This window comes from Euprymna scolopes, chromosome 9 (assembly GCF_053919585.1).
Source record: "Euprymna scolopes isolate OS-2025 chromosome 9, ASM5391958v1, whole genome shotgun sequence".
In the NCBI taxonomy this organism is placed as follows: Eukaryota; Metazoa; Mollusca; class Cephalopoda; order Sepiida; family Sepiolidae; genus Euprymna; species Euprymna scolopes.
The window spans coordinates 136,670,770-136,685,091 of record NC_136490.1 but is presented as its reverse complement, the minus strand read 5'-3'; the positions used below and the strand labels follow the sequence as shown (position 1 = coordinate 136,685,091).

Genomic DNA, 14,322 nt, shown 5'->3' with positions numbered 1-14,322 from the left:
TTATTTTAAAACCTGCCGACGTCGTTAAGTGCGGGGGGCTAAACGGTTGAACAATTTTTTTCACCTTTTCCCCTTTGTATTACAGGTTCAAGCCTGGCTACTACAGCTAATTTTTTTTTTTTTCTCAATATTTTTTAGGGCTCCGTTGCTCAATACCCTTACCATAAAACCTCCTTTCACCTGTCTCTTCTGATGCCTTGGTTTGTCACTTGCATCTGTCGCCATTCTGAAATTGATGGATGTATCTCCTAACTGTGCTGCCATCAACTGCATTAGATTCGTAAACGGTCAACAGGTGCCGTCGAATGGTAATCATTTCAGTTCATTGGAAGAATTCATTGACGTACCTCTGCTTCTGATGCATGTCCATGACAGAAGTTGCTTTTTTAGTCTTCATACTGTCAATATCTGCAACAGAGGGATAAAACTTTCAGGTCATGAATGCATAAGTTCAGCCAAGGTAACAATGCAGTTTGCAATCCCCTATGAAACTACTTGATGTAAGTTGCTAAAAAAATATTTAAAGTGTTATGTGGATAGATTCTAACCTATAAAACAACAATTCTTCTCCCTTTATCAGAGAGCTTGCTCATAGAATATGAAGATTAAAGAACAAAATAAGGGAAGTGAGTTATGAAGCTGCTGAAAACTCTGATTTCTTGGAAATTCCAGAAATTCCAAATGACATGCAAAATATTTCAAAGAAAAAAAAAATTGAGATAAATCAGAAAAATATGAATTACTATTCACAAGATTCAACCAATGTAATTGCCTGATACAATATCTTTGATTATAATGGGGTATGATCTCGCACAGTCAGGAGATTCTATTTATAAACGATGCTGCTAGGAACTGACGAATCAAATTAATTCACGTTCTGCTACCAACCAATCAAAAACCAGAATTGCTCCATAAATATTAAACCTTTCCGTAGCAATTTCACATGTTTTCTTCTTCATGTCAACACGGGAAAAATCTTTTGCTCTGGATTCCAACTCGAGAACTGTCTACTGCAAACCAGTCACCTCCCAGGACTTGTGCAGAACAATGAACCATCGGAAACTGTTCTAAACCTCAACACGTAATGATGTCGTTCAACCTTCACTTGGCCAATTCCATTTTTTTAATTTTCATACTTTTGCACCGATTTTCTCTGGCTAAAACCCTAATATAAAGTTTCACATGGGTTCAAATACCCTATATATTAAGTTTCGTGTCTGTAGACCAAAAACTGACTGGAGTTTGGTAGGCAAAATTTTTTAAACAAATATATATATATATATATATATATATATATATATGCATACATAAATATATGTAGAAAGTGGTTTGTCTTTACTATAACCTTTTTATGCAAATATTACGTAAATATATATTATGTAAAATATCTGCATGAATACAATGAGTAATAGTTAACTAAAGATGATCGTCCCGTTACAAAACTGAAAAAAAAACTAATAGGGAATTAAGATGAATGTTTAAAAGAATATGCAAATTAGTTAAATCTTTTGCAAATGAATGGAATTCCATGATTCATATATAATAGTTGTATTTTCTTCCACAATATAAATCTTAAACGTCTGTTAGTGTGTGTGTGTATGTTTGTATATCTCGCTAAAACTTTTGACACACAACTAACACTGACTAAATTGGTATTGTTTGAAAGCTTAGTCTCTCGGCTGAGAAATATCCAAAAATTGGCCCAAAACATTCATCCTACACCATCAACTGGGCCGTTTTTTTAAAAGGAAGGGATCACTTTTTTTCATTAACATTTTGCAAAGTCATTCTATGTCTTGCAACGACTAGCCTTATTTTAAAACCCGCCGACGTCGTTAAGTGCGGGGGCTAAACGGTTGAACTTTTTTTTTCACCTTTTCCCCCTTTGCATTACAGGTTCGAGCCTGGCTACTACAGCTAATTTTTTTTTTCTCAATATTTTTTAGGGCTCCGTTGCTCAATACCCTTACCATAAAACCTCCCCACACCCAGACAATGCTGGGTACACCCGCTAGTTTTAAATAAATAGAAAAAAAGGGTTTATGATTATCAATACACAAAAGAAAATCAAATTTATAGGAGTATAGATGTTTTAAATTTCCACAAACATCCAAACAATTTCAGTTTAAGATTCTGGAAACAATGTGTTGATGAGCAGAGAAAGAGTAATGTTCAGAATTGGATAATCAAGGCTTGGAAGTTTAGTCTACAAATGAGCGAAATGGTATTCCCCCTAGATGGGTTGAACCAGCTTCCTCTAAAGGAGAGTTTCCTAGATATATCAAATTCACAAGCGGTCCTCACTGACATGTATATCTGGGTCAGAGGAGATGACGATGTTAGGTTTTCGCAGTTTTTGTAGAGGTGTCAAGTTCCTCCTACATACAGCACCTTGTACTCAAAATGGTCACCCATTTGGTACTGACCAGGCTCAATATTACTCAACCGCGATGATCTGCCAAGAACGGTAGTGTCAACATGATTGTCATGTGTGCAGTTTAATCTACCCTAATGTTTTAATTCATGGTCAACGGGCATGTTTATCTTTCTCTCACAGCTAGATGTGACATAAGGTTGAGAAAATAGGATTTGAAAGGGTACCTTCACTTGCAAAAAATGCCTGGACAGTTCCGTTGGCATTCTGGCAATTACCAATAAACTAACCTCTTTTCAAAGGGTGAGAATACAAAACCCGTGAGGGTAGACCTCCTAATCATTTCAGTTCATTGGAAGAATTCATTGGCGTACCTCTGCTTCTGATGCATGTCCATGACAGGAGTTGCTTTTTTTAGTCTTCGCACTGTCAATATCTGCAACAGAGGGATAAAACTTTCAGGTCATGAATGCATAAGTTCAGCCAAGGTTTGCAATCCCCTATGAAACTACTTGATGTAAGTTGCTAAAAAAATATTTAAAGTGTTATGTGGATAGATTCTAACCTATAAAACAGCAATTCTTCTCCCTTTATCAGAGAGCTTGCTCATAGAATATGAAGATTAAAGAACAAAATAAAGGAAGTGAGTTATGAAGCTGCTGAAAACTCAGATTTCTTGGTAATTCCAGAAATTCCAAATGACATGCAAAATATTTCAAAGAAAAAAATTTTGAGATAAATCAGAAAAATATGAATTACTATTCACAAGATTCAACCAATGTAATTGCCTGATACAATATCTTTGATTATAATGGGGTATGATCTCGCACAGTCAAGAGATTCTATTTATAAACGATGCTGCTAGGAACTGACGAATCAAATTAATTCACGTTCTGCTACCAACCAATCAAAAACCAGAATTGCTCCATAAATATTAAACCTTTCCGTAGCAATTTCACATGTTTTCTTCTTCGTGTCAACACGGAAAAAATCTTTTGCTCTGGATTCCAACTCGAGAACTGTCTACTGCAAACCAGTCACCTCCCAGGACTTGTGCAGAACAATGAACCATCGGAAACTGTTCTAAACCTAAACATGGCTTACCCTTCTAGACTGCCACGCTTTTTCAGGTGCCCTTTCTAAACTTGGAAATATTCTTGTTGCACTTGGGAATCTTTGTCAAACATGGACTCATGGCATAATGGTCACATGCGTTGGCCACATTTTTTTAAGTGGCAGCCTTTCTTGCTACAGGCAACAATATCTAAGAATAAAATAAATGAATACTTCTATCCAGGAAAATGGTATGGCGTAATCACATTTGAGTATCTGTTCTCATTAGATCACAGGTTAAGCAACATTGAGCCTGGTCAGTATCAGGTGGGTGACAATTTGTATGTAAGAGGACGTTGACACCTCCCTGCAAGAACTGCAAAAACCTATTGTTGTTATCTCCCTTGATAGGGATATACATGCGACGGGGGACTCCTATAAAACTTCCTCTTTTGGAGAAAGCCAGCTCCATCTGCTTAGGGTTGGTGTTACTTTGGTATGGTACAGTATCTAGTCCTGGCTGATAGAACGAAAAATGCAAACTGTAGCAAATGTATTCAGAGCTTTATAGACAAACTTATCTTTAGTTGACTTTTGATAATTAAATATTTTCGTTTACTAGCCAAATAGAAAACCCACATTTTTTTTTTTTTGAATGACATATTCGTTCTATGATGAGTGCGTACATCATAAAATTTTTCTGTATTTTTTAAATAAATGTAATTCTAAATTCATCGAATTTTATGTTCAGATTTGAAGGTGCAATCATATAAAATTCTTCAGATGTTTTTAAACAGTTTTCGTTCAATAAAAGGTTTAATAAAACAATATACCTTTCTTTTTCATAATTTGACTGTTTTATTTTTTAAAAAAAGTTTGAAAAAACATTTTTCATTCAGTAATGAGCTTTGGAAGATTGCCAGTGAAAAAAAAAAAAACACAATTGCCAAAAGACAAGCATTTTATTATTTCTAGTTACCAGTTGAAAAATCACTTGCAATTTAAAGCCCTGGTGTCTAATGTATTAATGCTTAGTGTAAAAGGAAGAGCAGTTGTATTCATTGCGCACAGAAATCACTTTTTCTACTGTTTCCAACGTAATAGATGTATGGAAACTAAAGCCGCTTTCAGGACTGCCAGCAACCATTGTAAGAAAGTAATAAAGAGCGCAAGATGGTCGTATGCTCAATCTGTTAAGTCCAAAGTAGCTGAGCAGCGGCTTGGTTCCCACCAGTTTTGGCAAATAGCAAACAGAATTCTGAACAGAAGTGTGCGCTCCATTCCAACTATCATCAATGGACCTGAGGTAATCTCGTCAGCATCAGACAAAGCCAAACTCTTTGTCAAGAACTTTGCAGCTAATTCTACCTTTTGCGATCAAGGCCGCCAACCCCCAATATTTCCTCCTGTATCTGAAAACACACTATGTGATATACGTATATCTGTACGTGATGTTGCCAAGCTAATCAAAAACCTTGATTCCAGTAAAGCAACTGGCCCGGACGGTATTCCAATTATAGTACTCAAAAAAACTTCAACCTGAACTAGCGCCCATACTTACAAAACTATTTAAACGTTGTCTTAAGGAGAATAGTTTCCCATCTCCCTGGAAAATTTCATCTGTATGCCCTGTATTTAAGAATTCAGGTGATCGCTCATCCCCCTCTCAGTACAGGCCAATAAGTCTCCTGTGCGTCATGAGTAAGTTTCTGGAATCTGTTAAATACAGAAGTAATCAACCATCTCAACAAAAATAACCTTCTTAGTGACACTCAATATGGTTTCCGTTCTGCTAGATCTACAGTAGATGTGCTTACAGTTATATCTCATAGGATTAGCAAATCTCTTGACGGAGGCAACCTTTCTAGGGCAATTGCTCTTGACATATCTAAGGCCTTTGATAGGGTATGGCATAAAGGTTTACTTCATAAGATCTCTAGCTATGGTATAGCTGGAAATGTCTTCTCAATTATTAAATCATTTCTTTCTGATAGGTTCATAAGAGTAGTAGTTGATGGGCAAAAATCAGAAGCCCACAGTATTAATGCCGGTGTCCCTCAGGGGTCCATCCTGGGCCCAACTCTTTTCCTGATCTACATTAATGATCTTCCAAATCACATCCTTACATCATTTGTAGACATTTATGCTGACGACACTACCATTTATGGTAGCACATCTAAGACAGTAAACGACCAAGTTCTCTCCAATTCTCTCTCCTCTGATCTTGAGCATGTAGTACAATGGGGAAAGGAGTGGCTGGTTACTTTTAATGCATCTAAAACCAAGCTTCTCTCTTTACATCATCAACATTCTGATCCACATCTGGCATCAATTGAAATGAATGGCTCTCGTCTTCAGGAGGCCTCAAGTTTTGACAAGCTTCTGGGCTTGACCATTACTCCTGATCTTAAATGGAACACTTACATCAAATCTGTTGCCAAGGCCGCTGGAAAAATGGTGGGATCTTTCTATCAATCCAGTAGATATCTCACTGCTGATGCTATTCTCTATCTATATAAGAGCCAGGTACGTCCAAGGATGGAATACTGTTGCCACATCTGGGCAGGAGCTGCTAGAAAGAACTTGGCCTGCCTTGATAGAGTTCAAAATAGACTTCGTAGCCTCGTAGGAGATGTCCTTTTCTCTTCTCTGCAACCTCTATCTCACAGAAGAGATGTTGCGAGTTTGTCTCTGATGTATCGTTATTTTCATGGAAAGTGTTCGACTGAGCTTCAATCTATGGTCCCCCCTCGCAAAACTTTCACAAGAAACACTCGTCTAGCTGTAAACACTATCAATAATTTCCCCCACTCTTTATCTGTGCCTAAACCTAAACGTAGATTCCATGAACAGGGCTTTTTTATTAGAACTGCACGCCTGTGGAATTGTCTTCCGTTTTCCTGCTTTCCGGCTGACTACAATATGGTTGTCTTCAAGTCTAACGTAAATAAGTTCTTGATGAGCCGTTCCATATAAGTTATCAAATTTAACAAATTTTCATTACTAATGATTATTATATTGTCCAATTGTCTACTGTACACTCTTTAACCCTTATCCTTGAGTAGCCTCTTGGCCTTGATAATGAGTTGATACCTATGAAAAAAAAAAAAAAAGAAAAAGTCCAATGTGAACAAGTTCTAATTGAATCGTCCCCCTAAGTAATCCAAGTTTCAAAATTCCCACTGTTTACTATGCTAAAATCACAATGACTAATGTATACCTATTAACCCTTATCCTCGAGTGGCCTCTGGGACTTGATAAGTGGTGACACCCTTGTAAAAAAAAAAAAAAAAAAGAAAGTATGAAATAAGTAGTCTTGTACCTTGTGCACTAATATTTCTGTATTATTTACTAGGAGTTCAGCTCAGCTTTGCTCAGGCCCTATGTACTGTTCATAACTTTATGTGCATATGTATATATATATTAAAAAGTTGAACTCCTGTCCAGGTAACCTGCATCTAAAATTTCAAGTGTTTAGACCCAAAATTGGCAGAGCAATTTGGTAGAATCTGTAATGGCTAACTCTTTCAACTTTGACCTTTTGGCAGCCAAATTTTCGCCTCAAAACTATATATATATATATATATATATTAAAAACTTTGACCATGTCCAGGTAACCTACATCTAAGGTTTCAAGTGTTTAGACACAAAATTGGCGGAGGAGTTTGATAGAGTCTGCAAAAGTCAACTCTTTCAACTTTGACCTTTTGGCAGCCAAATTTTCGCCTCAAAACTGATTAAAATGCTTGCTGCATGTCTAAATACCCGTTATGTATAAATTTTAAATGTTTAGACCCAAAATTGGCTGAGTAGTTTGCTAGACGCTGCAAAGGTCAAATCTTTTAAACTTTGACCCCTTGGCAGCTCAAATTTTCGACCTAAACCGATTAAAAAAAACTTGCCCTATCTCTGAATATCCTTTATGTAAAATTTCAAATATTTAGACCAGAAATTGAGTAAATGGGTAGAGACCGCAGAAGTCAAATATTTAACTTTGACCCCAATTTTGACCCCTTAACATTTATTTTTTGGGGTTCAAATCAAATTAAAGTTTGATCCATGTCCAAGTAATCTACATTTAAAATTTAAAGTGTTTAGACCCAAAATTGGCAGAGGAGTTTTTTTTTTGTTTTTTGTTTTTTTTTGTTTTATTTTCAAAGGTTAAATCGTTGAACTTTGACCTCTTGACAGCCAAATTTTTTTTTTTTCCCCCACATGAATCACCACTTATCAAGGCCCAGAGGCTACTTGAGGGTAAGGGTTAATGGGTATATATTAGTCAGTGTGATTATGGTGTAGTAAACATAAGTAGTGGGAATTTTGTAAATTGGATTACTTAAAGGAGACGGTTCATCAAGAATTTGTTTACATTGGACTAGAAGACAATCAGATTGTAGTCAGCTAGAAAGCAGGCAATTGGAAGAGAGTTACACAGGCGTGCAGCTCTAAGAAAGAAGCTTTGTTCATGAAATTTGCATTTAGGTTTAGGCACAGATAAAGAGTGTGGAAAATTATAGTGGTTTTGGCTAGACGAGTATTTTTTCGTGAAAGTTTGGCGAGGGGGGGCATAGATTGAAACTCAGCTGAGCATTTGCCATATAAATATCAATAAAGTAGAGACAGGCTCGCAACTACTCTTCTGTGGGAAAGAGGTTGCAGGGAAGAGAAAAGGGCATCCCCTACTAAGCTACAAAATCTATTTTGAACACTGTCAAGGCAGGATAAGCTGCTTCTAGCAGCTCCTGCCCAGATGTGGCAACAGTTCCCCATCATTGGCTGTATCTGGCTTTAATATAGGTAGAGAATTGCATCAGGAGTGAGATAACTTCTGGAGCGGTAGAAGGATCCCACCATTTTTCCAGCAACCTTGGCAATTGATTTGATATACGTGTTCCATTTCAGGTCAGGAGTAAAGGTCAAGCCCAGAAGCTTGTCAAAACATGGAGCCTCCCCAAGACAAGAGCCATTCATTTCAACCGATGCCAGATTGACATCAGAGCATAGATGGTGTAGAGATAGAAGGCCGAAAACTGATTAAAAAGATTTTCCCAAATCTCAATACTCCTTATGTCAAATCTCGAGTCTGTAGACTAAAAATTGAGTTATTTGGGAGGGAAATGTACGCAGACACACACACACACACACACACACACACACACACATTTTCACTTTTATAGATAGATTGAAGGGGGGGGGGTCTGTGCCAACTGTTTTAATTTCCTTTTGGAAAGGGGATAGCTATTTAATATAAGAAATAAGCCGAAAGAGGTCTTTATCTTTATTTCTTTCCTGTTCTCCCCTCTCCTTTGTTGCCTATTGATTAGAAGTCAACCTGTAAGCCATTCGATGTATCAAAGAATTATTTTCCATCACTTTTTTATTTTGATTTGTTTTTGCCTACATCGACTTATTGCTTATTGGTTATTATTTTCTGGTATCAAAAGATACCAGAAAATAAAAACCAAAATGATTTCTCAGTCATCCTATTTCATATTTGGTATAAAATCCATTTTACACACTAGCATATGTTGGACCAATTTTTTAGAAATTCCAGGCTAACCTATATCTGGCCAGGTTATTTTTTAAACTGGATGTGCCAAACTATTTAAAAATATATATATATATCTTGCATATGCAAAAAAGTTAATTGGAGAAAAAAGAAAAATGGTTGAATGGATAACTAGCAGTAAAAAATAATTAGTACTTAACCAGGGTCGGAGTGGATAATGAAGTGGTGGGGTATACTTCATTGTTTGACTTTTACTAGATGTCTAGTTGAGTAAGAGCCGAGCCTATGGTTTACATTAAATGATGACAAGAGAAGGATGAAGGCACTTTTGATGCACTTTTGGCCTAGAGTGACGATTCAGTCTTTAGGAAAGTGCAGTTTTCAGGATCAAAATTATTAGTAAATGTGTTCTTGAGTATAAGAAATGTGTTTGAGGTTCTATTTTTGATGCACTTGCGGCACAGAGAGAGAATTCAGTTTTGAGGAGGGTGCAGGTTTGAAGGTCAAAATTATGGGTAAATGTGTTCAGTGTGTAAGATTGAGGCTCTGTTTATGTTTGTAAATGCATTTGATATTTATAGCCGTTTTGCCAATATAAAACATCAGACACGAGGCACATTTTATTTTATAGATACTGATTAAGGATGAAGTTTCTTTAGAGTGGTGCGATGAGTAAATCTTTTTTCTGTAAAAGTTGATATTTCGGTCAGGTTTGAATTGTTTTTGTACGGAGGTAGAAATAAAGTTAGAAGCTTTTTATCATTTTTGTCATTGTTATTTGTGCTGCTGGCATTATTTTAAAGAGACATTTGTACTGTTATTATTAATCAATTTTCTTTTATTTAAGCTGAGGATAGGGCATCCTACCGGATGCTAGACATTCACCCATATAACATTCGAATCGATAGACGTTTTAAAGATTATAACCGTTCCTTTTAATTGCAATTGTTTGAATCTCTGTTGTTTGGTTCACCCGGTATATTTGTCAGGTAGTTTTTTTTTTAATTCTTTGACACGAGTCCACTTGCTCCTATTATTTGAATGGAGACCTTCCTAAGATTCCAGTTTTTCATGTCGTACACTGTTAGTTTGTTTTATGTTGTAAATATTAAAATCTTTGCATTTAGCATTGTAGAGAATATTTTGAAAGCTTTTGGTGTAGGGTTCTTCATTGTGGAAGTAAACAGGTTTGAAGAACGAGGCTATGAGAGTTTAGGATTTTATTCTGTTGTAATCTATAAATATAAAAGCGAAAATGTATGTATGTGTGTTCGCTTTTTTCTATATGTCTACAAAAGGCTTCTTTCAGAAGTGGTCGGTCGGTTCACAACTTTAAAACTTTTTATATCACATATAAATCGTAATATCTCACAGTTAACAACGAAGCTCGCCTGTCTATTTAATTTGCTCGATTTCGGGAAGATAAATATTTAACATTTGTCGCTCGCCGCATGTGGGTTAGTCTTTTTCCTATAACATCTTTGGGGGGGGAAAAAGCGTTCAGCAGTAAATACTATTCCGCAGTCAAACTTGACCTCATTAAAACGGGCACCTGCCAAATCCAAGTAATTAAATAAATTCAAACGAGTTTCCGTTAGCATCTCGTGATGGGGCAATGTTTAACGTCGCACGTTTTGTTTTTTTTGTTTGTTTTTTTTGTTTTTTTTTTTTCACACTTTAATTTACAACTTTGCCTCAACGGTTCGGGTTCGATCCTCATACTTACTGTTTTTTTTTTTTAACCCCACCCCCACTCCCGGAGTTTCCACGCACACCTCCAAACACTCGGGCAACGCCGGGTACCCCTCGCTAGTGGGATAATAAATACGAGTTTGTTTTATTCATTGGTTTCTACAAACTTTTTCTGAAGACGTTAGTTGATCTGAACGAAACCAATGACTCTTGTTTGACTTTTATTTTTTTCCTGTCTAATTATTTATCCTTTTTGCCTTTCATACGTCCTATCTCAATAACACTTCATTTTATGAGATATTTACTTTAAAGGTAGCCAGTATTACCTGGCAAGAGGAAATAATACTAGCTAGTAAGAAATAGAGTTGAATGGAAAAAAAGTGGATAAATCAAAATAATCAAATAACTTATAGTGAGATTTTTAATATTACATCTTTATTATCAAAAGAACTTCCTTAGAAATGAATATTATCTAATATATATATATATATATATATATATAGACTTATATGTAATATACTGAGTTCGTGTAATTCAGTAAATTTTCATATACCAATGAGTTTTAAGCCAAAAAGAGTTGACTTTAGGAGTAAGCTACAAAATTATCATATTTCATAATTGAGCATTAATATACCGTGAAAGCAAAAGCAAGACTTTAAAAAGGTGTTCATGGCAACAAAAAGTGTATTTCATTTTACGTTACAATTGTTTCCATGTCCAGTCGAACAATTTCAAACATTATATCGTTTGAAATTTTTTCCAAAACCAGCATTTCTTCAGACTTTATGAATAAACACACTTTTGACAATAGAGCATTTTTGAAGAGAAAAGAAAAATTTCCTTAACGGGAAAAGCATGTGAGAAACATTTTACGGTAATGATAAATGTTTCTCACATGCTTTTTTTTTTTTTTTTTTTTTTTTTTTTTTTTTTACACAGTGATCACCACTTATCAAGGCCCGGAAGCCACTCAGGGATAAGGGTTATTGCAAGTACATTACGTTAGTGAGGAGATTTGCTGAAATGTTTACTTAAGGGGGCGGTTCATTAGGAACTTGTTAACATTGGACTTGAAGACAACCAAGTTGTAGTCCGGAGGGAAGCAGGCAGACGGAACAGAGTTCCACAGGCGTGCAGTTCTAAGAAAGAAGCTTTGTTCATGGAATCTGCGTTTTGATTTAGGCACAGATATAGAGTGGGGGAAATTTTTCACAGTAGATTCAGCTAGACGGGTGTTTTTCGTGAAAGATTGGCGAGGGGGGACCAGAGATTGGAGTTCAGACGAGCATCTGCCATGGAAATAACGATAAAACAAACATTTCCGTTAAGGAAATTTATATAGATAAGGGCAATCTAGGGACTCACGCCTTTTAGGGGAAATAAAGAATTTTTCAATTCAGTGCATCCGTTCAAAAGTTTTAGGGGGGGGGTATATATACACACACACAAATAAATAAACATTTAGAATTTTATTAAATAGTATAAATATAATGGGCAATTGTTTACATTCCTATCATCGTATCTAAATAACAATATGTATTTAACTTTTAATCACAGTTCGATTCTAGCATTCTCTTTTAATAAATATTATTTTCGATCTTATTTGCTTCATTCTCCAACTGCCAGGATCTATCCTCTTCTATAGACAACATATGCATGGTTCAACAAGTGAATGAGGGGTTTGTTTATGTTCGTGCGTCAGTTGCATGCTGATTTCAGCCATGTATGTGTTTAATGATTTAAAAAAAAAAAATGTATTCATTGCATAAAAATATCTTCTGTTGGTAAAGGGTTAACTGAAAATACGATTTGATTGCTTTGAAGTCTGTTGGGATTCAACCTTTTAATTAAAGATGTAACAAAAACAACTAGAATATACCTTAAGAAAATAACCTGCCACAGGGATGACACCAAAATGACAAGAACCGACCAAAGACGATGCTTATATGTATAAGTGAAGTAATAGTAAAAAAAACTTTAATGAAGAGTTCCTATGAACATGCACTTCTGCACACACTACACAGGCTGTGATGGTCCCATTCATGCCGGTCCAAAATTGTCAATCCAGTCAGTGCAGCAACAAAGAACTCTTCCTTAAAACAATCACAACTTCAGTTTAAAGCAAATAACAGGTGTTTTATTTATTTTTGTAGATTACAACTGGTACTTGTTTCCCGAATTATCTCCCCTTTTCATGTCACTCTTTTAAATTAAAGACAAAAACATTTCATATGTTCACAATAATGCAAAAACACTATTTTCTTCTGCAGGTTTAAGCTCAAATGAGGTATTGCAACAAAAAAGATTTTACGTTTCTTACTTTTTATTGATGTCTCAAACACTGTTTACGATATTTACTGCTATAGTTTTTTGGGGGGTTTTTTCCTAATTAACTGACTGTATTTATCTAAATATTTTTGTTCGAGGCATTCATTTCTAACAAATAACTTTTTTACAAATTTACATATAGATTTTCATAACTCACAAACTGTCAAAACAAACGTGTCTTTGAATGCTAAATGTAACCCAGGTTTGCATTCCAATCTTTAACCTATAATTGTATCACCCTGTTTTATAAGAAAGAACCATCTCCACACAATTTTCATTCTCCACTCTATAATAAAGAGCTATGTGTACATGATATATATTACTAATGAGACGATTCTAATATTTTTCCCGATTCCAATACAATTAGCGATTCTATTTAAATCTCTGAATGTAGTTTTTGTTTGAGAGAAGCTGAATTACCACAAAAAAAACAAAAAAAAAACATGTAAAATGTGTATATATTTATGCAAATTTAAAAGTGCACTTATGAGTGTGATCTATAGAGTAAAATTTTACTGGTAGTTTAAAATCAATAAATATTTATCGTTTTATTATCAATACGAGTTGTAGAAAATAAAGTTTAAAAACGAAAAAATAAAAACAAAAAGAATCACTTTGAACATCAGAAAACAGGCATGACATTTTCCGATACCTCCAAAAATTACGATTTTTTTTTTTTTTCAATTCCCGATTCCGATTGTCTCAACGCTAATATATTGATCATCCACACAGTACTGTTTCGCTGTATCACCCTGAAGAAATTAATTATATATATATATATATATATATATATATATATATCATTTCAAGTATTTGGAAGAATTGAGAAATCAAATAACAAGTCAGACATTCTCCTACTTCAATCTGTTTCAGTATGTGACATCTTTGTTTTTCTATAACAAATTTGTTTGTTTTTTTTTGTTTTGTTTTTTGTTGTCTTTTTTTGTTTTTGTTTTTTTGTTTTTTTTTTTACTTTACGGTTTTTAAGCATCACCAATGCAGATGTTATTTCATATGAATATAAGTAAAAACACTGGAGAAAGATATTTTTTTTTGTTTTACAAATTTACATATAGATTTTCATAACGCACAGACTGTCAGAACAAACTCGGCTTTGAATTCCAAATAATAACATTCTAATCTCATTTTCATTCTATACTCTATAACAAAGGGTTATGTGTATATAATATGATCCGTCTTTTTTTTTTTTTTTTTTCTTTTTCTTTTTTTTTAAGTATTTAGAACTGATAAATCAAATAGCAAGTCAGACACCTACCTTACTTTTAATAATGAGACATTTTCTTTGCTTTACTATCTGCTTTAATAAAATTTGTTATTTTTCCTTTTTTTTTTAACTTTCCAGTTT

At 34.8% G+C, this 14,322-nt stretch overlaps 1 protein-coding gene across 7 annotated transcripts in view; it reads left to right on the top strand.

Moving 5' to 3' along the window:
• LOC145284867 (tumor necrosis factor alpha-induced protein 8-like) overlaps window positions 1–14,322 on the top strand; it is a 447,133-nt gene that overhangs the window by 408,700 nt on the left and 24,111 nt on the right. The window lies entirely within an intron of this gene.